This window comes from Panulirus ornatus, chromosome 9 (assembly GCF_036320965.1).
Source record: "Panulirus ornatus isolate Po-2019 chromosome 9, ASM3632096v1, whole genome shotgun sequence".
Taxonomy (NCBI): Eukaryota; Metazoa; Arthropoda; class Malacostraca; order Decapoda; family Palinuridae; genus Panulirus; species Panulirus ornatus.
In genome coordinates this window covers 4,072,332-4,098,328 of record NC_092232.1, presented here as the reverse complement: position 1 = coordinate 4,098,328, position 25,997 = coordinate 4,072,332, and the positions used below count along the sequence as shown (strand labels likewise).

The following is a 25,997-nucleotide window of genomic DNA, read 5'->3' as shown; positions in this document are numbered from 1 at the left end:
CCCAGAACCTTCGCCCCCTCCCCCACCATGCGACTCACTTCCGCTTCCATGGTTCCATCCGCTGCCAAATCCACTCTCAGATATCTAAAACACTTCACTTCTTCCATTTTTCTCCATTAAAACTTACCTCCCAATTGACTTGTCCCTCAACCCTACCTTGCTCTTATTCGCATTTACTCTCAGCTTTCTTCTTTCACACACTTTACCAAACTCAGTCATCAACTTCTGCAGTTTCTCACCCGAATCAGCCACCAGCGCTGTATCATCAGCGAACAACAACTGACTCACTTCCCAAGCCCTCTCATCCACAACAGACTGTGGTACCGTCGTGCTCAGAGTGTGGTACCGTCATGCTCAGAGTGTGGTACCGTCGTGCTTAAGGGTCGTAACGTCATGCTCAGAAGGTCACACTGTCGTCCTGGGTCGTACCCTTGTGCTGAAACGGTCGCACCGTCATGCCGTAAGAGTTAGGGATGATACCTTCCACACTCCGGTACCCGTAGCTCCACCCACATCAGTCATGTGACAACTGGCCGGAAAGTCCAGGTTCATAGTGCAGGGGTCGTGTGTGTGTGTGTGTTTTGCGCAAGCGTGTCACAGCTGCGCTGTGATGTAGGTCGTGCCAGAGGTGGCTCTGTTGAAGCCGGGTGTATGTGGCCCGAGGAAGAATAACCACCCTCAGATACCATTACATCCTAGGTGTTTCTCTCGTACGTTTCCCAATCACTCGCACTCCTTTTCTGCTAGTAACGCCTATGTACCTATTATGTTTTTTTTTTCACTAATACTTGACTTCGCCAGTTACCATTACATCCTAGGTGTTTCTCTTGTACGTTTCCCAATCACTCGCACTCCTTTTCTGCTAGTAACGCCTATGTACCTATTATGTTTTTTTTCACTAATACTTGACTTCGCTATTTCACCACTCACTACCCTGTTTCACACGCCCACTTCTCACCTTTCGCATGCTACAACACTTCTCTCGCTCATGTCAACACTGCTTCCCTAATTACCTCTCATTCTTCACCCACTCCCATACGTTCATATACATTCTCAATTATTTACCACTATACACTCAGTCTTTCTCGGGGATAGGGAAGAAGTATTCCCTGCGTGTCGTAGAAGCCGACTAAAAGGAGTGACAGCGGATGGCTGGAAATTTCCTTCTGTTTTTACTTTTCCAAAAGAGGGAACAGAGAAGAGAGCAAAGTGAGGATTTTCCCTCAAAGGCTCAATTCTCTCTTCTTGACGCTACCTCGCTAATGCGGAAAATGGCGAATACGTATATATATATATATATATATATATATATATATATATATATATATATATATATATATATATATATATATATATATAAAGGGCTGATAAAGAGGGCGAAGGAGAGTTGGGGTGAACTAGTATTAGTAAATTCCAGCGAGAAAAAATGAAATGTATTGAAAGGAGGTTAAAAGTGTGAAAGAAAAACAAGCAGGCAAATGGAAAGATCGGTGAAGTGATGAGGAGAGTAGCAGATGGAGTCGGTAATTTGAAGGATTGTTGAATGTGTTTGACGTAGAATTTTTAGGTCGAGGAGGTATGCAGATTGAGAGAGTCTGGGAATTGGATTGTTGACAAGAGAGGAAATGATGAAAGCCTGGCCCCAGATGAAGTGTTGGAAGGCGGCCGTAGTGGATGAGAATAGCAATTCGTTTTCTCAAGAAAGAGTGACGTAGTTGGTGATTGGTGAGTTAGGATTTTAGATGTACGTTTGGTTCTTGGTAAGGTGCCAAAAGAATATTGGGAAAACGCTTGTGTAGCTCCATTGCATAGAGGAAAAAGGGGGGGGGGGGGGGTAGGGAATATTCAAATGACAGAGGTAAAAGTTTGTTAAGTGTACCTAGAAGGTTGTATGCGAGAGTGGTGATTGAGGGGGTGAAGGTATATACAAAGTTTAAGAATCTAGAGGGAATAATGTGGTTTCAGGAGTGGTAACAGATGTGTGAATCAGGTTTTTGCTTTCAAGAATGAGTTTAAGAAACACTTAGAGAAATGAGATGGTAAAGCGTATTGGGAGGGTTGACAGATATTCTCTGTGGAACGTGTTACGAATATAAAGTGTGGAAGGAAAGATGCTGGTAGCAGTGCAGTGCAAGCGCAAGTAGGAAGAAAGGAGCCAGCCGCGCCCTCCATTACTGGCACCATTTCCATGTACCGGACGCGCCTGCCTTAACCGGACGCTTTTTCCTCATTGCAAGCCGCTCCTTCCTTTACCGGGCGCACCTTAACCGGCCGAACCAGGCTTTATCTTTACCGGACACTTTTTCCCCATCGCAGGCTGCTCCTTGCTCTACCCGGCCGCACCTCACTATACCGGACGCGCGCGTACCTTTCCCAGCCGTGCCTCTCTGACTGTGCTGACCTCACGGCCATCGTAATTACAAACTGCACCCCTTCAGCCTCAGGTGGCGTGCCTGCGTTCCAAACCTTCCTGCTGAACCTGTCATGTCAATTCCATTATGTGGTATCGGGTTATCTGGCGCTGTACCTAAGGGGTATAGGGTCATATGGCGCTGTGCTTATGTGGTATCGGGTCGCCTCATGTTGTGCTTATGTGGATTGGGTTCGCCTAGTAGTGTGTTTAAGTGATATCGGGTCGCCTAGTATCGTGCTTATGTGCATCGGTTCGTCGAGTGCTGTGTTTATGTGGTATCGGGTCGTCGAGTGCTGTGCTCATGTGGTAACGGGTCACCTCGTGTTATGCTTATGTGGCATCAGGTCGTCGAGTGCTGTGTTTATGTGGTATCGGGTTGTCTAGTGCTGTGCTTATGTGGCATCGGGTCGTCTAGTTCTATTGTTATGTGATATCGGGTCTTCTGGTGCTGTGCATATGTGGTATCACGTCCCCCTGGAACAGTGGCTATTACGTCGGATCTGGCCTTCTGGTATTTGGTATCGGGCCCTCTGTTGCTGTGCCAGTTGTGTAAAACCGAGATTATAGGAGGTTGTATTGATGTGCGTCTCCAGCACAAACACAAGCGCACACACACACACACACACACACACACACACACACACACACACACACAGTTTAACAAGGAACGGAATCATGTCCAATACTCTCATTTTCAGTTATCTCAACAATGTAGATTCGATTTGCACCACCATCCCCGCGCATTTTGCCTCCACAGAGTGACGTCTGAAAACACAAGTCTGAATTATCAACTTTCAATCATGGCCTCAAAACTTGATCTACTTACGTTGAGTTCCTGAAGTCAGTCTTTTTTTTTTTTCACCCTCATCTTTTTTTTTTCTGGAAACTTGGAAGGTTCGACTGATCAGACTGCTGTCAATGTCTCTTCTACTCCCTCTGATCTCGCCACCTCCTCCTCATTCCTCACACCTGAGATGAGCCGTCCCTCAGACATGAGCTTGTGTAAGCCAGGCTGGGGAGCCTAGCGGGTCTTTCAAGAAAATGAAAAAGAAAACAGCCTTGTCCTCCACCACATCCTCATGCCATATGATCTCATAGTTTCCTCTGGGGAAATGACTGACTCTCCCCAGGCGATGCTTCTCTCTCGTGCGGGGGTTATTGCAGGGGCTTTTATTGTACGAATGGGCGATTTTTTTTTCATACTTGATCGCAGTTTCCCGTGTTAGCGAGGTAGCGCCTTGATACAAACGAAGAAAACACACACACACACACACACACACACACACACACATATTGGAAAGAATCAGTTTTGCGCGTGATCAAGTAATTTCTAAGAGTCCACAGGGAAAATGAAACACGATAAGTTCCCAAGTGCACTTTCGTGTAATAATCACATCATCAGGGGCGATACAAGAAAGAAATATGTCAGTTGATATACAGTGAAGAGACGTGTATATATATATATATATATATATATATATATATATATATATATATATATATATATATATATTTATTTATTTTATTTATTATACTTTGTCGCTGTCTCCCGCGTTTGCAGGGAAAAAATGCAATTGAGTGGGAGAAGTATAAAAGAAAGAGACAGGAGGTCAAGAGAAAGGTGCAAGAGGTGAAAAAAAGGGCAAATGAGAGTTGGGGTGAGAGAGTATCAGTAAATTTTAGGGAGAATAAAAAGATGTTCTGGAAGGAGGTAAATAAGGTGCGTAAGACAAGGGAGCAAATGGGAACTTCAGTGAAGAGCGTAAATGGGGAGGTGATAACAAGTAGTGGTGATGTGAGAAGGAGATGGAATGAGTATTTTGAAGGTTTGTTGAATGTGTCTGATGACAGAGTGGCAGATATAGGGTGTTTGGGTCGAGGTGGTGTGCAAAGTGAGAGGGTTAGGGAAAATGATTTGGTAAACAGAGAAGAGGTAGTAAAAGCTTTGCGGAAGATGAAAGCCGGCAAGGCAGCAGGTTTGGATGGTATTGCAGTGGAATTTATTTAAAAAAGGGGGTGACTGTATTGTTGACTGGTTGGTAAGGTTATTTAATGTATGTATGACTCATGGTGAGGTGCCTGAGGATTGGCGGAATGCGTGCATAGTGCCATTGTACAAAGGCAAAGGGGATAAGAGTGAGTGCTCAAATTACAGAGGTATAAGTTTGTTGAGTATTCCTGGTAAATTATATGGGAGGGTATTGATTGAGAGGGTGAAGGCAGGTACAGAGCATCAGATTGGGGAAGAGCAGTGTGGTTTCAGAAGTGGTAGAGGATGTGTGGATCAGGTGTTTGCTTTGAAGAATGTATGTGAGAAATACTTAGAAAAGCAAATGGATTTGTATGTAGCATTTATGGATCTGGAGAAGGCATATGATAGAGTTGATAGAGATGCTCTGTGGAAGGTATTAAGAATATATGGTGTGGGAGGCAAGTTGTTAGAAGCAGTGAAAAAAGTTTTATATATATATATATATATATATATATATATATATATATATATATATATATATATATATATATATATATATATATATTCACATTTCCTGCGTTAGCGGGGTAGCGTTAAGAGCAGAGAACTGACTATTACGGGGAATATCCTCACTTGGCCCCCTTCTCAGTATTAGCAATTTTAAACGCTGCAAAGACACTCCTGGAATAGGATCGAACTCTTACAGAATATTGAGCAGGGTGTCATAACCGCTCTGAATTCTCCAGGGCCCTGCGATGAGCTAAACATGAATAAGTTCTTCGAAGTCGAGATGCATTGATCAGGTAGGGAGCACAGTAGGAAAGACGGCAAGTTGAGCAAGAGAAGGGAGGGAAGGCTGTGCGCAAGCGAGTATTGTGTGTCACTGACGGTATGGAACAAGTCAGGATGGAGACGAGCGTTACTCGTAACTGGAGAACAAAGACAAACAAAAAAGATTAAGGTAGAAGTGTGGAGCACATAAACACACCTGACCTAACCTAACGTAGCCTAGGAGAAACCTAACCTAACCTAAACTAACCTAACGTAGCCTAGGAGAAACCTAACCTAACAACCTAACGTAGCCTAGGAGAAACCTAACCTAACGTAACGTAGCCTAGGAGAAAGACTATGGTAGAAGTGTGGATCACATAAACACACCTAACCTAACCTAACCTAACGTAGCCTAGGAAACTCTGGATGGGAACAAACCTAACCTAGGCTAACCTAACGTATCCTAGGACGCTATAGGGGAGGCGAATCAGGTGGGCGGAAACGGACAACCGTGAGAGTGTATAGTTCTCGAGTGAGATACAGAAAATGTTGTCAGTGCAGTGGTGACTAGTGATATCGCGATCTATGGTTATGCAGTCGTGCGTGCGAGTCCCTCGTTGTTCCTCCGCCACTTTTAGGGTTGGGTTGAGCTAAGTAGGTAGCCTCTGTCAGCTGGATGTTGGACGTGGGGCTTAATTACATGGACTCCTAGGGGTAGGGCGAAGGAACATGAGCTCTGCCGGCGGCTCCTCCAGGGTCACAGCATCGGTGGTGTAGGTAAGAGAAGCGGCGGCTGAAACGCACGGCTGTGTTTGTACCTCAGCGTTTTCTTCTGCTTCTTCTTCTTCTGCTTCTTCTTCTTGGGCATCTGCTTCTTCTTCTTCTTCTTCTTCTCCTTCTTCTTCTTCTTCTCTTCTCTTCTCCTTCTTCTTCTTCTTCTTCTTCTTCTTCTTCTTTCTCCTACTACTACTACTATGTCATAGTATGCTCATGTACCACCAATGGCTCTGAGCATTATTTTAGTGATGCCACGCCTGCATAGGAGGTTAATCCTCCCCTGAAAACAATTTGTCTCGTTGCGGTAAAAAAAAACAACCCCAGAGTAGTGAAGACATGTTCCAGTGAAATATAATAAAGGCTTTACGATCTAATTGCCATGAAGAAGGAAAATTCCAAGGTTGTTGAGTTGCATCAGTGGGGCTTTTTCATGGTGTGGGGGGAGGACGGGATGCTACTGACGAAAGTGGGTTTATCCCACGAAGGATTACGTCACCACAAGTAGAATTGAAATGAATTTTCTCTGTCCATTCCAGAGAAACGAGTGGTGTTTCCCGTAATTTCACTGTTGTGGAGAGCCATACGACGATTGATCATTTCACTCTCATCCTCTCCCGGAACAGAGGAGCAATGGCATTCTCTTCCTTTCTTTCCCAATATTTTCCCATCCTACAACCTTTCTCCTTTTTTCGAGAGCCTGGTCTGCTGCATCTCATCTGAATTGAAGACTATGTCATGTGTGTGATGAAGCTTACGTAATGAACCAGTTGTGTGACAATACATGCAATGAATATCCGCTCAAAGGGATTTGACGAAGACCCTATGTGACCTCCGTAATCCTAGCCTTCACTCGCTCCAGTTGGGCCTACCAATGCTGGGGAATTTGGGAATTACCATGGTATCGCAGCTTCTGTCTGGTTGGCCAACTATGTCGTCGATTGTAAAATAAATAATGTTTCCCCGCGCGTCACCGACACCTGAAGACGATCGTAAAACCATATTGATTCTAACCAGTTTTCTTTTCACCGATTCGTGTAGTCATGTCGGGTTTTTGGACTACGTAAAGTTTGAAACCATTATTGCACACTCTTAGTTGAGCCAAACCTTAAATAGCTAGGCTTGGCTAAGTTACTTGAATATGGGAGATACAAGATATCTCGTTTTTTTTAAAAAAAAAAGAAAGAAAAAGAAAAGGAGTCGACTTTGATAATTTCGGCATCTGTCACTGACGATGGTAGACTGTAATCATAGGCATTTTCTGCATGGGCGCATGCGCCCCATCAGCACCTACACGTAGTCCAGTAGATCGATAAATGGGAACCATGGCGCCCTATGAAAGTGTCAGTCCTGCTAGTTTGCAAGACCGAACTTAACGGGTATGTTTAAAACGTCGTGATGGAGACTTGTGTAGATATACTCATGGATGCATTTAAGTGTGGGTGTGGATGGGTGTGTGTTGTATATGGAATTTCCTATCTGAAACTATTGCCTTCGATACAACTCATCTCACTCCTCATATACAATGAAGTACTTCTTTGCATTCATTAACTTCTTTTCTTAATTACATGTTATAGCTTCTGGTTTTTCTGTCCTAACACCTTGTTGAAGAGCTGTTCGCTGTTAGCACCAATTGGTTCCGAGACAAAGTTTGTGATCAAGTCATTCCTTACTCTTCTTTCATCAGTGATGTTCCAATTTATGGTTTCTAACTTCTCGCTGTAACTCATCCTTAATTCGTGTGTGTGTGTGTGTGTGTGTGTGTGTGTGTGTGTGTGTGTGTGTTTGCGCATGCGTATTAATAAAGTTTATAATAATAATAATAATAATAATAATAATAATAATAATAATTATTATTATTATTATTATTATTATTATTATTATCATTATTATTATTATTATCATTATAGCAAAAAACATTAATGGTAATACATGTAATGATAGCAGTTATCATTATAATATTAACAACAGAAATAAATTTGAAGAAAAGTGCGTATCTGAAAGTGTTTCCATATTATACTCCCAGTTGTCTCGTCGTCCATCTGGGTCGCCGAGTTAAATGACTGGACAAGTCGGGACTTACGGGACGAAGGATCCCGGACGATTGACGACGAGTGGGCGACCTCTCCTAGGGGACGAGGTCTCCAAATATATCAAGTTTGTAATTCCTGGATGGGTCGCTTTACCGTCTTCAGTATCTGTAAATTCAAATCATCTTCAATATTTATAATTTTCAAACTCACTTTTACAATTATCTTATTGGTTCAGCTTCGTTGTCACAAGGAGCTTCATTGGGTCTTGTAATAACAAAAAACAAGTTATGAAAGCATTAACGTTCAAAGTTTGAATTTGGCTTTTGCAAAACACTGCCATATAACAATATTTGTTTCACAGAGATGATCTTATGAAGTTGGAATGTAAATCTAACACATATTTAATGAATAAACACATATTTATAGATACTTGACGATAATATTTTTAAACTTCAGTATTCCCGCTATGGCGTCACTCCAAACTCCTTTATAGGAGACTTCAGCTTCCCACGATTTAGGCAAGGCGTTTCTCAGAACACACATGACAACTCTGGGTACTCCATGAGCTGCAAAACACAAGCCAACACACATGACAATGGCAGACGACACGCACAGGGCAGCAACACGTTTACCAGCGCAGCACTACCGGGGAATTGTCCGCAGCAGTGCGCCTAACGGTTGCTCCGAGCCAGGTGGCCTGCGAACTCTCTCTCTCTCCTCCCTCCTCCTCTTGCACCTGGAGAAAGTCCAAAAAAAAAAAAAAAGACCCTCCTCGGGAGCTAAGCATTACTCTCACTGACTTCCTGGTTGATTCTCCTTTCCGCTCTATCTGAGGGACGCCTTACCACGCCTTACTTCCCCAGCGTTACTTACAAACAGTTAACCATGGATACCTTTCCTTGACCCCTCTATCTGCGTATGTGTTTACTCACCTGCCTACCCTACCTTAACGACATAGATTTCCATTGCCAGGGCTAACTATATTGCTAAAGTCGTCCAGTCCTCCTGGCTTCCATCTGTACGAACTCACTCTCCTCCCAACCTACCACGGGTGTGGCGCTTCGGGCAGACCGAGAAAGCTAGGCCCGTATGGCACACACACACACACACACACACACACACACACACACACACTAGACACTATCTTTCACGATCCCTCTCTGTTATCCAAGATGGAAATGTCTAACAACTCTTACATTGGTTCATCCCGATATGATAAGCTCCTGGTCGCTCGTCACACAGCCCACATCCAGCCCAGGCTTTCATCCTCCTCCCGCGGCTGGTCGATAAATGGGTACCTGGCTTCGACTAGTGCATATATGTGTGTGTGTGTGTGTGTGTGTGTGTGTGGGAGGACACTGTGTGGTGGTGGTGGTGGGGAGCGGCAGTTAGTGAAGGAGTAGCCATCTTCACTTTCCCCACGCCAACTTTAAGTCACAGGTAAAAGTTTTGAAGCCTCATCTACACACACACACCCACCCACCCACCCACACCCACACACACACACGCACACACACACACACTCAGTAATCTTTGCGTGAGAAGAATTTGAGAGTCGACATTATACCTGAATAATTGCCGGAGTCCTAGTTAAGCAGAACTGTCAAGGAGACCAAGTCTCTGGTGGCAAATACTAAAAGTGTATTCAAGTATACGGACGAGGAAATGCACTAAAACTCTATTGAAATACACATATGAGGAAATGCACAATAACCTGCTTATTGGCAAAAAAAGAAAAAAGAATAAACACAATAGGCTTCTCAAGCTTGGTGACAGTGCTTGAAGAAGCTCAAATAGCTATCATTAGCGATGGTCTAGCGGAGGATGGCATCGGTGGTAATACCATGATCAAGAAAGCCTTGTTGCAGGGAAAGTTACAGGTCTTGAATATGTCTTCGCCATGTAAGAGTGTAGAGTGAAGGGGTTACCTGATCACAGCCACTGAATATTCATACCAGGTTGATGAAGGTCAGTATTAAACAGTTCACCGAAAGATGCAAAGGACAAAACAACCAGAGGCACATTAGATGAAAATGAAGCGAGAGTAGTTGATGAGTGGAATGAATAGAAATATGACAGCGAAGAAACAGAGATGTGACATCGCGAATGTATAAGACGTCGTACAATAGTTTCCGAACATCGTACGATATAGTTGGACAGATGGCGTCCACCTCACTAGCTAGAGTCAAACGTCCAGAATAGTGCAACTAGGTAATTACATACGCACATCAAATAATTTTCATGTAATGTATTTTGTCTTTTTTTTTCCCCCCGTTGATAACTTTCTTCTGTTTCCCCTTTTAGAAAGGTAAAATAAAAGGAAAGAGGAGGGTTTCTAGCCCCCCGCTCCCGTATATATGTATATGTCTGTGTGTGAATATATATGTATGCATTGAGATGTATAGGTATGTATATGTGCGTGTGTGGACTTGTATGTATATACATGTGTATGTGGGTGGGTTAGGCCATTCTTTCGTCTGTTTCCTTGCGCTACCTCGCTAACGCGGGAGACAGCGACAAAGTATAATAAAGAAAATGAATATGATAACTTTCTATTTCGCTGAATCCTGAATTATGAGAAAATAAATGAAATCCTGCCATCACGCTGAACAGTTGATTGTATAGCTCTTAAGAACAGTCGAGGTGGGTTGAGCTCTCGCATATTTATTTTCTTTTTTTTTTAATGTTAGCTGAGACCGCACGGACGACTGAAGCCCTGATCAAGGCCGTCTCATTAACGCTCTCTCTCTCTCTCTCTCTCTCTCTCTCTCTCTCTCTCTCTCTCTCTCTCTCTCTCTCTGTCTCCCCGAGCTTGAGCCAAGTACCCATTTTATCGAGCAATCCCTAAAGGTGGATGAATAGCTGGGGTTGACTGTGGACCGACGGCCACAACCACAACTCTGGTCGGCTCGCGAATGCGCCTTGGTAAGGTAGGATCACTTGCCGCTTCACCACGGAGGACAGGCGTCTGGTTACCAAGGCCAGAGTGTTGGAGGAAAAGGGGGGGAGGGGGGGACCTTGTTCTGGTGGGACCGAGGCGATCCCTGGGAAAGGCCTCTCCTGTTGTGGCTCCCGTCTGTACATCGGATATTCCACCGTGGATACTGTAGCTCCACAGTACCTCTGAGGTGTGTGTGTGTGTGGGTGGGGGGTATCTCTTTGTGCGGGGAGGTAGGGGGTTCTCTGCTGGGGGGGGGGGGGGTCCCCTGTCTCTTTCATTCAACTTTTTTTTTCTTTTAGAAACTTTCGTATACATTCATAATTTCATCGTATTGCTTATTCCATTCATCCAAAGACTAGTGGAAGTATTTTTCATCTTCATTTCCTTCATCTGTTACTTTGATATGCTGTGAAAGAACTTCTTTTTCATCTTTTTTTTTTGACAAGTTATTTCGTATTCTCATGTTAGTGCCTCTGGTTGTTGTGTCTCCGTATCTTTGAAGAACTGTTCACTGTTGTCATCATGGAACTGGTTTTATCACTAAAAAGTTATAATCAAGTTGCTCCTGACTCTTTGATTACGAGTTTATGCGGAGTGAGGACGGAGTTCTACACTGGCAAAGCTTCTGTTGTGTGTGATTACTTGTTGTGTTGTTACGGGGACAGAGTTGACACAGTTGGTTGCCCCGTCTCTTAACCTTGTTTATACGTACAATGTCTACTCGTGTGTGTACATGTACACTGTCACACCCAAGCCTAAGTCATGTACCCATTTCTGGAACACCATTTAGGGGAGTATGAACAACTGGGATTGGCTGTAGGCCATGGTCAGCAACGCTAAAACCACAACACTACAGGTGACCGTATGCGTTTGTGTAATGATTCATTGGTACTGTATGGGGAAGGGGGATTCACACGTGTGTATGTATGTGTGTGGTTACCTATTTGCACAGTAGGAGAATGGAGCTCTACACTTGTGGACGCCATCTTCACGCCTCCGGATGTATTGAAGAGAATTGTCACCGGAATCGCCGGGTGAGACATTTTGGCCGGTCGCCTGTGAACCAGGCCACAAGGGAAGCCTCCCAGCCGCAAACCGGAAGGCTTCCGTCAGAGTAATTAATTTTCTACAGTTATATCCGGTGGAGACCGGATCACAACACCGTGAGAAGCTCGAGATTTGGAGTGACAAATCATATCCTAGATCATATGACTCAGGCCAACAACAGTCACATGTAATTAACAAATGGGATTCTAAAAAATGATAGCGAAAAGTTGGAGCGTCTCTCTGGGTAATAAGGTCTGACTCATGTAGGATACTTCCGTCCAGAGCGAATCGTGTGATACTGAAACACGAAAAAGAACACGAATGAACGTTTATTATACAGGCGTATGTTTGTGCCTGACAACGATCGTTCGACGCACGTTTGTTTTAAATATTGTGAACAAAGCTGTTTACAGTTTACATATATGTATACACACACCACCTAAACACGTGAAATAAATAACTTAGAAATACTACAGTATGCCATGCATTTTACCCGTAATAAGATTTATTATAGTGGTTCGTTTTTTGCTAAGCAGTGGACGCAACCACAATGGCCGCTGACGCCCCGTCACAAGCACAACAAAGCGCTTCGCCACCTCTAAAACGAGGAAAAAAAAAAATCCGGTTGTTTATAGCTGCTGTGGCGATTATCGTGCAGGTTTACTTACGAAGTCCCAGGTTTTCGTTTGAATTGCCAGACATCCCCTGGGGTGCTAATCTCAAAGGAGCAAAAGGACTGTACACTCAGCCACGAGACTTTGCGAGCGCGTACTTAGCCTAGCCAGTTTATGTCAACTGAGCTGGAAACACTGGAATATTATAGAATGACGTTAACTGTTAAATAGATGGCCACTAACAAAACAGTGTTTTTGCAGACAGGTCTGGTAGTATGTTTCTCATCAGATAACTATCAGGCGTGTAAAAGACACCTATGAATATTGCTGGTGTTGTCGAGATCTGATGTCGTACAGCAGCCGTCAAAATCGTAGCGTAATAATTATGTCATATGACCCTTTACTATCAAGTGTCTACTGTGGAGGCCATGCAGGATTATGTATACCATAAAGATAAATTTAAACACACAGCAAGTGTGTCACAGAGGAACAGGCTCTTAAGATATACGGGCAAATAGTCATGTCTTGTGACTCGCCTTTTCCCTCTACCACCTTTCCCAGGCTCCCTAACAACCCCACCAACGCTCTTTTTCACCCAACCTTCTCTTCTCTGGCCAGTGATACAGCTGTCATCACACGTCTCTTATCGCCCCTGATGGGATAATTGAAAGACGTAATTGCATACCCTCGTGATGTTTTGTGCTAACTACCACTTGCACCTGACACCATTTGTCGCGTGTCACTTGCCACTTGCCTCCTGTCACCTGCCACTCTGCCTCGTTGGTGTGAAAGCTCCCTAAACAATTAAAGTCACTCTACTGTGTTCCTCGTACCCCTTCCTAATTACCCCCTTCCCCATACAGCGTTACCAGCTTGTGAGCTCCTGTGGCCGAGTGTACATATTACATAGTTAGAACCATGGAATTAGTATGGGAAATGGGCTCTCACTAATTTCAAGTGATGTTTACAGGGAAGTCTACGAAGCTAAGTTGCTCGCAGGAATCTGTGACTTTCACCCTCTTTGGTATAGGTATGTTGAAGATGTTTTATCTTTATGGCCAAAGGAGAGAGACGGCCAATTTAAAGCTTTAATGAATTTGTTTTAAATAATTTGAACATTTTGGTGCCTCGGTGAATATAAAACATTAGTGAATTTTTAGATAATTTGAACATTTTGGTGCCACGATGAATGTAAAGCATTATTGAATTTTTAAATGATTTGAACATTTTGATGCCACGATGAATTTAAGGCATTAATGGATTTTCAAATAATTTGAACATTTTGTTGCCTAGAATAATTATAGACTTGGAAGTTGATAGTACATTACTTTTTTCACAGGATATTTTTAACTAAGATCTCAAAATGGATTTAACTTCAATATTATGATTATATAAGGAATCCAACGAAAAAAAATGGATATCACTCTCTTTTTTAACCACAGTAACAACACCAAGCTGTTGCTATTTTTCAAAAATATTTTTGATAGGTTTGAGGAGTTGTGGTCCTGAATACTTAGAAGAATTTCAGCACAAAAAGTCTTATCCTTCCAGTTCTATAATACACGCTCTAAGGCTGAAAGAAACTTTCTAAACAGGTTTTAGAGCTAAAAGAGCTTTTTGCAATACAGGTTCTGGGGCTAAAAGTATTTTCTACGGGTGATAGAGTTCAGAGAGCTTTCCATAACAGGTTGTAAGGCTGAAAAGCAATTTATATCAAGTTCAAAGTCTAGAAGAACTTTCTGTAACAAGTTCTAGGGCTAAAAGAACTTTCTATATCAGATTTTAGGGCTGAAAGAACTTTCTGTATCATAGATTTTTAGGCCCAGAGGTCTCCTTCGGGTTAGGTTCCATTCGTTAGTAATCATACCTAATTGGGGGAGGAGGGGAGTTTCCGCCTCGAATGAAGCGAAGTACATTTTGTTTTTCTTTTTTTTTTTTTTTTTATCTTCAACTGGATTGTTAACATATGGAACGATTTGCCGAAAAGAATGGTTGAAAACAGTGCTGTAGATACGTGGAAGTGTAAAACCTGATAAATATTTTGCTTTAAATCTAAGTATTCAAGAATTTGCGCCTGCGTGGTCATAACGACAAACTGCAAGTTGTTGTCTTTGAATGATATGTACACCTGACTGTTACCACACTAAAATTCTTTTGAGTTTTTGATATATTCCACGATCACAAGCAGCCTCGAAAGAACCCAGTTTGAATTCCTTTTTTTTATTTCTATATTTGTAACTTCCGTACATCTTGATAACTACATATTCCTGCCCGCCACCACCGCTTCAAGCCACAACACGCCAGCCACCTAACCGTTTCTCATCCTTCCCTTCTCCTCACTCGTATGCATATAGATTAACACCAACTAGAATCCTTCCCATATATATATATATATATATATATATATATATATATATATATTATCCCTGGGGACAGGGAAGAAAGAAAAATTCCCACGTATTCCCTGCGTGTCGTAGAAGGCGACTAGAAGGGGAGGAAGAGGGGGCTGGAAATCCTCCCTTCTCGTTTTTAATTTCCCAAAAGATGGAACAGAGAAGGGGGCCAAGTGAGGGTTTCCCTCAAATGCTCAGTCCTCTTTTCTTAACGCTACCTCACTAACGCGGAGATGGCGAATAGCATAAAAAGAAATATATATATATTTTTTTTCTTTTTCATACTATTCGCCATTTCCCGCGATAGCGAGGTAGCGTTAAAAAAAAAAAAAAAAACGAGAGGTGAGGATTTCCAGCCCCCCGCTCCCTTCCCTTTTAGTCGCCTTCTACGACACGCAGGGAATACGTGGGAAGTATTCTTTCTCCCCTATCCCCAAGGAATATATATATATATATATATATATATATATATATATATATATATATATATATATATATATATACACACACACACACACACACACACACACACACACACACACACACACACACACACATATACACACCAGTTTACAAGTTTCGTTAATTTTTCAACTAGTCATGTCACTTGCAACCCGAGCTGCCCCTCCCTCATCGTGTTTCTCCATCCATTTCCACATCCAGATGTCAAGAGGTCCGTGCACTCCACCCTCCTTGTCACGTTACAGATCTGGGAAGCACGTACGTTCGGCAGAGACGCAGCAGAGTCGGTGACGAAATATCAAAATGATCAGAGGGTTAGGAAAGCACGACTGATATTCGAAATCAGTCACGACCGATGTTTTAAGTATGTAGGTACATGCACGGAGGAGCCAGGGATGTTTTCATGAAAGTTGGTGTGTAATAAGATGACATGGGGAGAGAACAAAAACTGTAGATTCCTCCTTGACCCTCGCCAGTTTCCCGCCATTTACGCGTGACTTGTACCCAGAATCAATCTCTCTCTCTCTCTCTCTCTCTCTCTCTCTCTCTCTCTCTCTCTCTCTCTCTCTCTCTCTCTCTCTCCTCAACCACCATATTCTTCGTTACATATTCAAGGTCAGCCTCCTACACTTTACATGTACATGATATTCCTGTATGTCAACACCTTTAGGATCACCCGCTCATGAGCGTGCATAGAGTCGAGGAGGAGGAGTAGGTTAGAGATGAACAACATATTCAGAGTCACACACCCGCTCGCTTGCGCACTACAACTGAATTTCGTCCTTAAAAGCTTCCTTGCTTGCATTTTTTCTCGCCGTCACCACCTAACCATGGGATTTGTGGAGCCTAGTGGGATCCTGGGGTTTGTGGAGCCTAGTGGGATCCTGGGGTTTGTGGAGCTTAGTGGGATCCTGGGGTTTGTGGAGCTTAGTGGGATCCTGGGGTTTGTGGAGCTTAGTGGGATCCTGGGGTTTGTGGAGCTTAGTGGGATCCTGGGGTTTGTGTAGCTTAGTGGGATCCTGGGGTTTGTGGAGCTTAGTGGGATCCTGGGGTTTGTGTAGCTTAGTGGGATCCTGGGGTTTGTGTAGCTTAGTGGGATCCTGGGGTTTGTGGAGCTTAGTGGGATCCTGGGGTTTGTGGAGCCTAGTGGGATCCTGGGGTTTGTGGAGCATAGTGGGATCCTGGGGTTTGTGGAGCTTAGTAGGTGGGAATCCTGGGGTTTGTGGAGCCTAGTGGGATCCTGGGTTTGTGTAGCTAGTGGGATCCTGGGGTTTGTGGAGCTTAGTGGGATCCTGGGGTTTGTGGAGCCTAGTGGGATCCTGGGTTTGTGAAGCATAGTGGGATCCTGGTTGGAGCTTAGTGGGATCCTGGGGTTTGTGGAGCCTAGTGGGATCATGGGGTTTGTGTAGCTTAGTGGGATCCTGGGGTTTGTGGAACTTCGTGGGATCCTGGGGTTTGTGAAGCACTAGTGGGATCCTGGGGTTTGGGGAGCTAGTGGGATCCTGGGGTTTGTGGAGCTTAGTGGGATCCTGGGGTTTGTGGAGCCTAGTGGGATCCTGGGTTTGTGGAGCTAGTGGGATCCTGGGGTTTGTGTAGCTTAGTGGGATCCTGGGGTTTGTGGAGCCTAGTGGGATCCTGGGGGTTGTGAAGCATAGTGGGATCCTGGGGTTTGTGGAGCTTAGTGGGATCCTGGGGTTTGTGGAGCCTAGTGGGATCCTGGGGTTTGTGTAGCTTAGTGGGATCCTGGGCTTTGTGGAGCTTAGTGGGATCCTGGGGGTTGTGAAGCATAGTGGGATCCTGGGGTTTGTGGAGCCTAGTGGGATCCTGGGGTTTGTGTAGCTTAGTGGGATCCTGGGGTTTGTGGAGCCTAGTGGGATCCAGAGGTTTGTGTAGCTTAGTGGGATCTTGGGGTTTGTGGAGCTTAGTGGGATCCTGGGGGTTTGTGGAGCTTAGTGGGATCCTGGGGTTTGTGTAGCTTAGTGGGATCCTGGGGTTTGTGGAGCCTAGTGGGATCCTGGGGGTTTGTGTAGCTTAGTGGGATCCTGGGGTTTGTGAAGCATAGAGGGAGCCTGGGGTTTGTGGAGCCTAGTGGGATCATTGGGTTTGTGAAGCATAGAGGGATCCCAGGGGTTTGTGGAGCCTAGTGGGATCCTAGGGTTTGTGGAGCCTAGTGGGATGTTTTTAGTGAGCTACCTAAGTTAGGGTGTTAGCGGAGCAGCCTAGTCCCTGCCTAACCTGGCGTTATTCATGGATCGGTAGAATCTACACTTGATTTCTCTGATGTTCGACTTTTTTGTTTGAAGTTTTCCTTTCAGACTCGGTTCTTTTCCTTGGCGTGTCATAACCATGTCTGTGTCTGCTACTGTCCATGGCTTCAAGTAATATCCGAGTTGTTGAAGACCCACGGGAGAATTTGTTATGGGGTGTTGGACAGTGGTGCCACTGTTGTGTCATAGCCCAGACCGAGTGTTTCATGATTATGGTTCGTATATGATATCGATGTTAAATAATACATTTCTGTGAGTCATACTGAAAGGATTTTCAAATAAGTGGTCAGTTATAAGATGCCTCATGACGGCAAGAACGAGTAGTTCCATAATCGATGGACATCGCAGACTCCTTACTCGCTCCTCTCTTCAAGACTCTTGCATTCACGTCCCTCACCGCCCCGTCCTTAAACAAAAACCACCATGGGGATATCACACATGCCGCAGACCAACCATTATTTTCCTCTCTTCCTGCTCGTACACATGACTTGCACCTTTGATAAGAACTCACTCCTTTTAGCAGCTTACCTGCCACGCCATATATTATTAAGACATTCCACAAGGTATCTCTATCAACCCTGTCATATGCCTTCTCCAGATCCATAAACGCCACATACAAACCCATCTGTTTTACTAAGTATTTTTCAAAGCAAGCCCTTGATCCACACATCCTCTACCACTTCTGAAACCACACTGTTCCTCTCCAATCGGATGCTCTGTACATGCCTTCACCCTCTCATTCGGTACCCTCCCATATAATTTACCAGGAATACTCAACAAACTTATACCTCTGTAATTTGAGCACTCACTTTTATCCCCTTTGCCTTTGTACAATGGCACTATGCAAGCATTCCGCCAATCCTCAGGCACCTCACCATGAGTCATACATACATTAAATAACCTTACCAACCAGTCAACAATACAGTCACCCCCTTTTTGTTTTAAAATTGAAACATAATATATTCAAACCCCCCTATACTTGAAATGATCATGGAAAATATATCGTTATGTTCCTAGTTACCGAAACATACCCAGTAAATACGATGGAAATTATTAGATAATGCTTTAAAATTGTCTTCATTTAGCAAGGTGATTAAAGGTCATAAAGACAACCAATCGATATTTTAACCCCACAATTGTATTTACCTTGAAAAAAATTCCCTCTAAGGAGATTTTGAAGGAAATCTATTTTCCTAAGAAAAATGCTGGAAATTGCAGGTAATAGTTCAGGGTATTTTTCATGTGAAAATACTTTTTGTTTCAAAATTGAAACATATCATATTCAAACTCCTCTATACTTGAAATAATAATGGAAAATATATCATAATGCTCTCAGTTACCGATACATACCCAGAAAATACGATGCAAATAGTTAGAAAATGCTAAATTTAAGATTATCGTCATTTAACAGATGAATTAAAGATTACAAAGAAGACCAAATGATATTTTCACCCCAGAATTGTATTTAGCATGAAAAGAATTCCCTGTAAGGAGATTTTGAAGGAAATCTATTTTTCTAAGGAAAATGCTGGAAATTGCAGGTAATAGTTCAGGGTATTTTTCATGTGAAAATACTTTTTGTTTCAAAATTGAAACATATCATATTCAAACTCCTCTATACTTGAAATAATAATGGAAAATATATCATAATGCTCTCAGTTACCGATACATACCCAGAAAATACGATGCAAATAGTTAGAAAATGCTAAATTTAAGATTATCGTCATTTAACAGATGAATTAAAGATTACAAAGAAGACCAAATGATATTTTCACCCCAGAATTGTATTTAGCATGAAAAGAATTCCCTGTAAGGAGATTTTGAAGGAAATCTATTTTCCTAAGAAAAATGCTGGAAATTGCAGGTAATAGTTCAGGGTATTTTTCATGTGAAAATACTTTTTGTTTCAAAATTGAAACATATCATATTCAAACTCCTCTATACTTGAAATAATAATGGAAAATATATCATAATGCTCTCAGTTACCGATACATACCCAGAAAATACGATGCAAATAGTTAGAAAATGCTAAATTTAAGATTATCGTCATTTAACAGATGAATTAAAGATTACAAAGAAGACCAAATGATATTTTCACCCCAGAATTGTATTTAGCATGAAAAGAATTCCCTGTAAGGAGATTTTGAAGGAAATCTATTTTCCTAAGAAAAATGCTGGAAATTGCAGGTAATAGTTCAGGGTATTTTTCATGTGAAAATACTTTTTGTTTCAAAATTGAAACATATCATATTCAAACTCCTCTATACTTGAAATAATAATGGAAAATATATCATAATGCTCTCAGTTACCGATACATACCCAGAAAATACGATGCAAATAGTTAGAAAATGCTAAATTTAAGATTATCGTCATTTAACAGATGAATTAAAGATTACAAAGAAGACCAAATGATATTTTCACCCCAGAATTGTATTTAGCATGAAAAGAATTCCCTGTAAGGAGATTTTGAAGGAAATCTATATTTCTAAGGAAAATGCTGGAAATTGCAGGTAATAGTTCAGGGTATTTTTCATGTGAAAATACTTTTTGTTTCAAAATTGAAACATATCATATTCAAACTCCTCTATACTTGAAATAATAATGGAAAATATATCATAATGCTCTCAGTTACCGATACATACCCAGAAAATACGATGCAAATAGTTAGAAAATGCTAAATTTAAGATTATCGTCATTTAACAGATGAATTAAAGATTACAAAGAAGACCAAATGATATTTTCACCCCAGAATTGTATTTAGCATGAAAAGAATTCCCTGTAAGGAGATTTTGAAGGAAATCTATTTTTCTAAGGAAAATGCTGGAAATTGCAGGTAATAGTTCAGGGTATTTTTCATGTGAAAATACTTTTTGTTTCAAAATTGAAACATATCATATTCAAACTCCTCTATACTTGAAATAATAATGGAAAATATATCATAATGCTCTCAGTTACCGATACATACCCAGAAAATACGATGCAAATAGTTAGAAAATGCTAAATTTAAGATTATCGTCATTTAACAGATGAATTAAAGATTACAAAGAAGACCAAATGATATTTTCACCCCAGAATTGTATTTAGCATGAAAAGAATTCCCTGTAAGGAGATTTTGAAGGAAATCTATTTTCTAAGGAAAATGCTGGAAATTGCAGGTAATAGTTCAGGGTATTTTTCATGTGAAAATACTTTTTGTTTCAAAATTGAAACATATCATATTCAAACTCCTCTATACTTGAAATAATAATGGAAAATATATCATAATGCTCTCAGTTACCGATACATACCCAGAAAATACGATGCAAATAGTTAGAAAATGCTAAATTTAAGATTATCGTCATTTAACAGATGAATTAAAGATTACAAAGAAGACCAAATGATATTTTCACCCCAGAATTGTATTTAGCATGAAAAGAATTCCCTGTAAGGAGATTTTGAAGGAAATCTATTTTCCTAAGAAAAATGCTGGAAATTGCAGGTAATAGTTCAGGGTATTTTTCATGTGAAAATACTTTTTGTTTCAAAATTGAAACATATCATATTCAAACTCCTCTATACTTGAAATAATAATGGAAAATATATCATAATGCTCTCAGTTACCGATACATACCCAGAAAATACGATGCAAATAGTTAGAAAATGCTAAATTTAAGATTATCGTCATTTAACAGATGAATTAAAGATTACAAAGAAGACCAAATGATATTTTCACCCCAGAATTGTATTTAGCATGAAAAGAATTCCCTGTAAGGAGATTTTGAAGGAAATCTATTTTTCTAAGGAAAATGCTGGAAATTGCAGGTAATAGTTCAGGGTATTTTTCATGTGAAAATACTTTTTGTTTCAAAATTGAAACATATCATATTCAAACTCCTCTATACTTGAAATAATAATGGAAAATATATCATAATGCTCTCAGTTACCGATACATACCCAGAAAATACGATGCAAATAGTTAGAAAATGCTAAATTTAAGATTATCGTCATTTAACAGATGAATTAAAGATTACAAAGAAGACCAAATGATATTTTCACCCCAGAATTGTATTTAGCATGAAAAGAATTCCCTGTAAGGAGATTTTGAAGGAAATCTATATTTCTAAGGAAAATGCTGGAAATTGCAGGTAATAGTTCAGGGTATTTTTCATGTGAAAATACTTTTTGTTTCAAAATTGAAACATATCATATTCAAACTCCTCTATACTTGAAATAATAATGGAAAATATATCATAATGCTCTCAGTTACCGATACATACCCAGAAAATACGATGCAAATAGTTAGAAAATGCTAAATTTAAGATTATCGTCATTTAACAGATGAATTAAAGATTACAAAGAAGACCAAATGATATTTTCACCCCAGAATTGTATTTAGCATGAAAAGAATTCCCTGTAAGGAGATTTTGAAGGAAATCTATTTTCCTAAGAAAAATGCTGGAAATTGCAGGTAATAGTTCAGGGTATTTTTCATGTGAAAATACTTTTTGTTTCAAAATTGAAACATATCATATTCAAACTCCTCTATACTTGAAATAATAATGGAAAATATATCATAATGCTCTCAGTTACCGATACATACCCAGAAAATACGATGCAAATAGTTAGAAAATGCTAAATTTAAGATTATCGTCATTTAACAGATGAATTAAAGATTACAAAGAAGACCAAATGATATTTTCACCCCAGAATTGTATTTAGCATGAAAAGAATTCCCTGTAAGGAGATTTTGAAGGAAATCTATTTTTCTAAGGAAAATGCTGGAAATTGCAGGTAATAGTTCAGGGTATTTTTCATGTGAAAATACTTTTTGTTTCAAAATTGAAACATATCATATTCAAACTCCTCTATACTTGAAATAATAATGGAAAATATATCATAATGCTCTCAGTTACCGATACATACCCAGAAAATACGATGCAAATAGTTAGAAAATGCTAAATTTAAGATTATCGTCATTTAACAGATGAATTAAAGATTACAAAGAAGACCAAATGATATTTTCACCCCAGAATTGTATTTAGCATGAAAAGAATTCCCTGTAAGGAGATTTTGAAGGAAATCTATTTTCCTAAGAAAAATGCTGGAAATTGCAGGTAATAGTTCAGGGTATTTTTCATGTGAAAATACTTTTTGTTTCAAAATTGAAACATATCATATTCAAACTCCTCTATACTTGAAATAATAATGGAAAATATATCATAATGCTCTCAGTTACCGATACATACCCAGAAAATACGATGCAAATAGTTAGAAAATGCTAAATTTAAGATTATCGTCATTTAACAGATGAATTAAAGATTACAAAGAAGACCAAATGATATTTTCACCCCAGAATTGTATTTAGCATGAAAAGAATTCCCTGTAAGGAGATTTTGAAGGAAATCTATTTTCCTAAGAAAATGCTGGAAATTGCAGGTAATAGTTCAGGGTATTTTTCATGTGAAAATACTTTTTGTTTCAAAATTGAAACATATCATATTCAAACTCCTCTATACTTGAAATAATAATGGAAAATATATCATAATGCTCTCAGTTACCGATACATACCCAGAAAATACGATGCAAATAGTTAGAAAATGCTAAATTTAAGATTATCGTCATTTAACAGATGAATTAAAGATTACAAAGAAGACCAAATGATATTTTCACCCCAGAATTGTATTTAGCATGAAAAGAATTCCCTGTAAGGAGATTTTGAAGGAAATCTATTTTTCTAAGGAAAATGCTGGAAATTGCAGGTAATAGTTCAGGGTATTTTTCATGTGAAAATACTTTTTGTTTCAAAATTGAAACATATCATATTCAAACTCCTCTATACTTGAAATAATAATGGAAAATATATCATAATGCTCTCAGTTACCGATACATACCCAGAAAATACGATGCAAATAGTTAGAAAATGCTAAATTTAAGATTATCGTCATTTAACAGATGAATTAAAGATTACAAAGAAGACCAAATGATATTTTCACCCCAGAATTGTATTTAGCATGAAAAGAATTCCCTGTAAGGAGATTTTGAAGGAAATCTATTTTCCTAAGAAAAATGCTGGAAATTGCAGGTAATAGTTCAGGGTATTTTTCATGTGAAAATACTTTTTGTTTCAAAATTGAAACATATCATATTCAAACTCCTCTATACTTGAAATAATAATGGAAAATATATCATAATGCTCTCAGTTACCGATACATACCCAGAAAATACGATGCAAATAGTTAGAAAATGCTAAATTTAAGATTATCGTCATTTAACAGATGAATTAAAGATTACAAAGAAGACCAAATGATATTTTCACCCCAGAATTGTATTTAGCATGAAAAGAATTCCCTGTAAGGAGATTTTGAAGGAAATCTATTTTCTAAGAAAAATGCTGGAAATTGCAGGTAATAGTTCAGGGTATTTTTCATGTGAAAATACTTTTTGTTTCAAAATTGAAACATATCATATTCAAACTCCTCTATACTTGAAATAATAATGGAAAATATATCATAATGCTCTCAGTTACCGATACATACCCAGAAAATACGATGCAAATAGTTAGAAAATGCTAAATTTAAGATTATCGTCATTTAACAGATGAATTAAAGATTACAAAGAAGACCAAATGATATTTTCACCCCAGAATTGTATTTAGCATGAAAAGAATTCCCTGTAAGGAGATTTTGAAGGAAATCTATTTTCTAAGGAAAATGCTGGAAATTGCAGGTAATAGTTCAGGGTATTTTTCATGTGAAAATACTTTTTGTTTCAAAATTGAAACATATCATATTCAAACTCCTCTATACTTGAAATAATAATGGAAAATATATCATAATGCTCTCAGTTACCGATACATACCCAGAAAATACGATGCAAATAGTTAGAAAATGCTAAATTTAAGATTATCGTCATTTAACAGATGAATTAAAGATTACAAAGAAGACCAAATGATATTTTCACCCCAGAATTGTATTTAGCATGAAAAGAATTCCCTGTAAGGAGATTTTGAAGGAAATCTATTTTCTAAGGAAAAATGCTGGAAATTGCAGGTAATAGTTCAGGGTATTTTTCATGTGAAAATACTTTTTGTTTCAAAATTGAAACATATCATATTCAAACTCCTCTATACTTGAAATAATAATGGAAAATATATCATAATGCTCTCAGTTACCGATACATACCCAGAAAATACGATGCAAATAGTTAGAAAATGCTAAATTTAAGATTATCGTCATTTAACAGATGAATTAAAGATTACAAAGAAGACCAAATGATATTTTCACCCCAGAATTGTATTTAGCATGAAAAGAATTCCCTGTAAGGAGATTTTGAAGGAAATCTATTTTCTAAGGAAAATGCTGGAAATTGCAGGTAATAGTTCAGGGTATTTTTCATGTGAAAATACTTTTTGTTTCAAAATTGAAACATATCATATTCAAACTCCTCTATACTTGAAATAATAATGGAAAATATATCATAATGCTCTCAGTTACCGATACATACCCAGAAAATACGATGCAAATAGTTAGAAAATGCTAAATTTAAGATTATCGTCATTTAACAGATGAATTAAAGATTACAAAGAAGACCAAATGATATTTTCACCCCAGAATTGTATTTAGCATGAAAAGAATTCCCTGTAAGGAGATTTTGAAGGAAATCTATTTTCCTAAGAAAAATGCTGGAAATTGCAGGTAATAGTTCAGGGTATTTTTCATGTGAAAATACTTTTTGTTTCAAAATTGAAACATATCATATTCAAACTCCTCTATACTTGAAATAATAATGGAAAATATATCATAATGCTCTCAGTTACCGATACATACCCAGAAAATACGATGCAAATAGTTAGAAAATGCTAAATTTAAGATTATCGTCATTTAACAGATGAATTAAAGATTACAAAGAAGACCAAATGATATTTTCACCCCAGAATTGTATTTAGCATGAAAAGAATTCCCTGTAAGGAGATTTTGAAGGAAATCTATTTTCTAAGAAAAATGCTGGAAATTGCAGGTAATAGTTCAGGGTATTTTTCATGTGAAAATACTTTTTGTTTCAAAATTGAAACATATCATATTCAAACTCCTCTATACTTGAAATAATAATGGAAAATATATCATAATGCTCTCAGTTACCGATACATACCCAGAAAATACGATGCAAATAGTTAGAAAATGCTAAATTTAAGATTATCGTCATTTAACAGATGAATTAAAGATTACAAAGAAGACCAAATGATATTTTCACCCCAGAATTGTATTTAGCATGAAAAGAATTCCCTGTAAGGAGATTTTGAAGGAAATCTATTTTCCTAAGAAAAATGCTGGA

General features: G+C 39.5%; 2 protein-coding genes across 4 annotated transcripts in view; one reads left to right on the top strand and one right to left on the bottom strand.

The window, feature by feature from the left end:
• The window catches only part of Amacr (Alpha-methylacyl-CoA racemase), a 196,050-nt gene that overhangs the window by 29,319 nt on the left and 140,734 nt on the right, over positions 1-25,997 (top strand). The gene's annotated exons all lie outside the window — the stretch shown is intronic.
• LOC139750170 (major facilitator superfamily domain-containing protein 12-like) overlaps positions 1-25,997 on the bottom strand; it is a 124,909-nt gene that overhangs the window by 27,848 nt on the left and 71,064 nt on the right. For 2 of the 3 annotated variants that reach the window (XM_071664536.1, XM_071664538.1), the window contains exon 2: positions 8,014-8,128. The exons of the other annotated variant lie outside the window; for it this stretch is intronic. The gene's annotated coding sequence lies outside the window, so the exon portion shown is untranslated. The remainder of the gene's footprint in view (positions 1-8,013; positions 8,129-25,997) is intronic. 3 annotated transcript variants of the gene reach the window in all.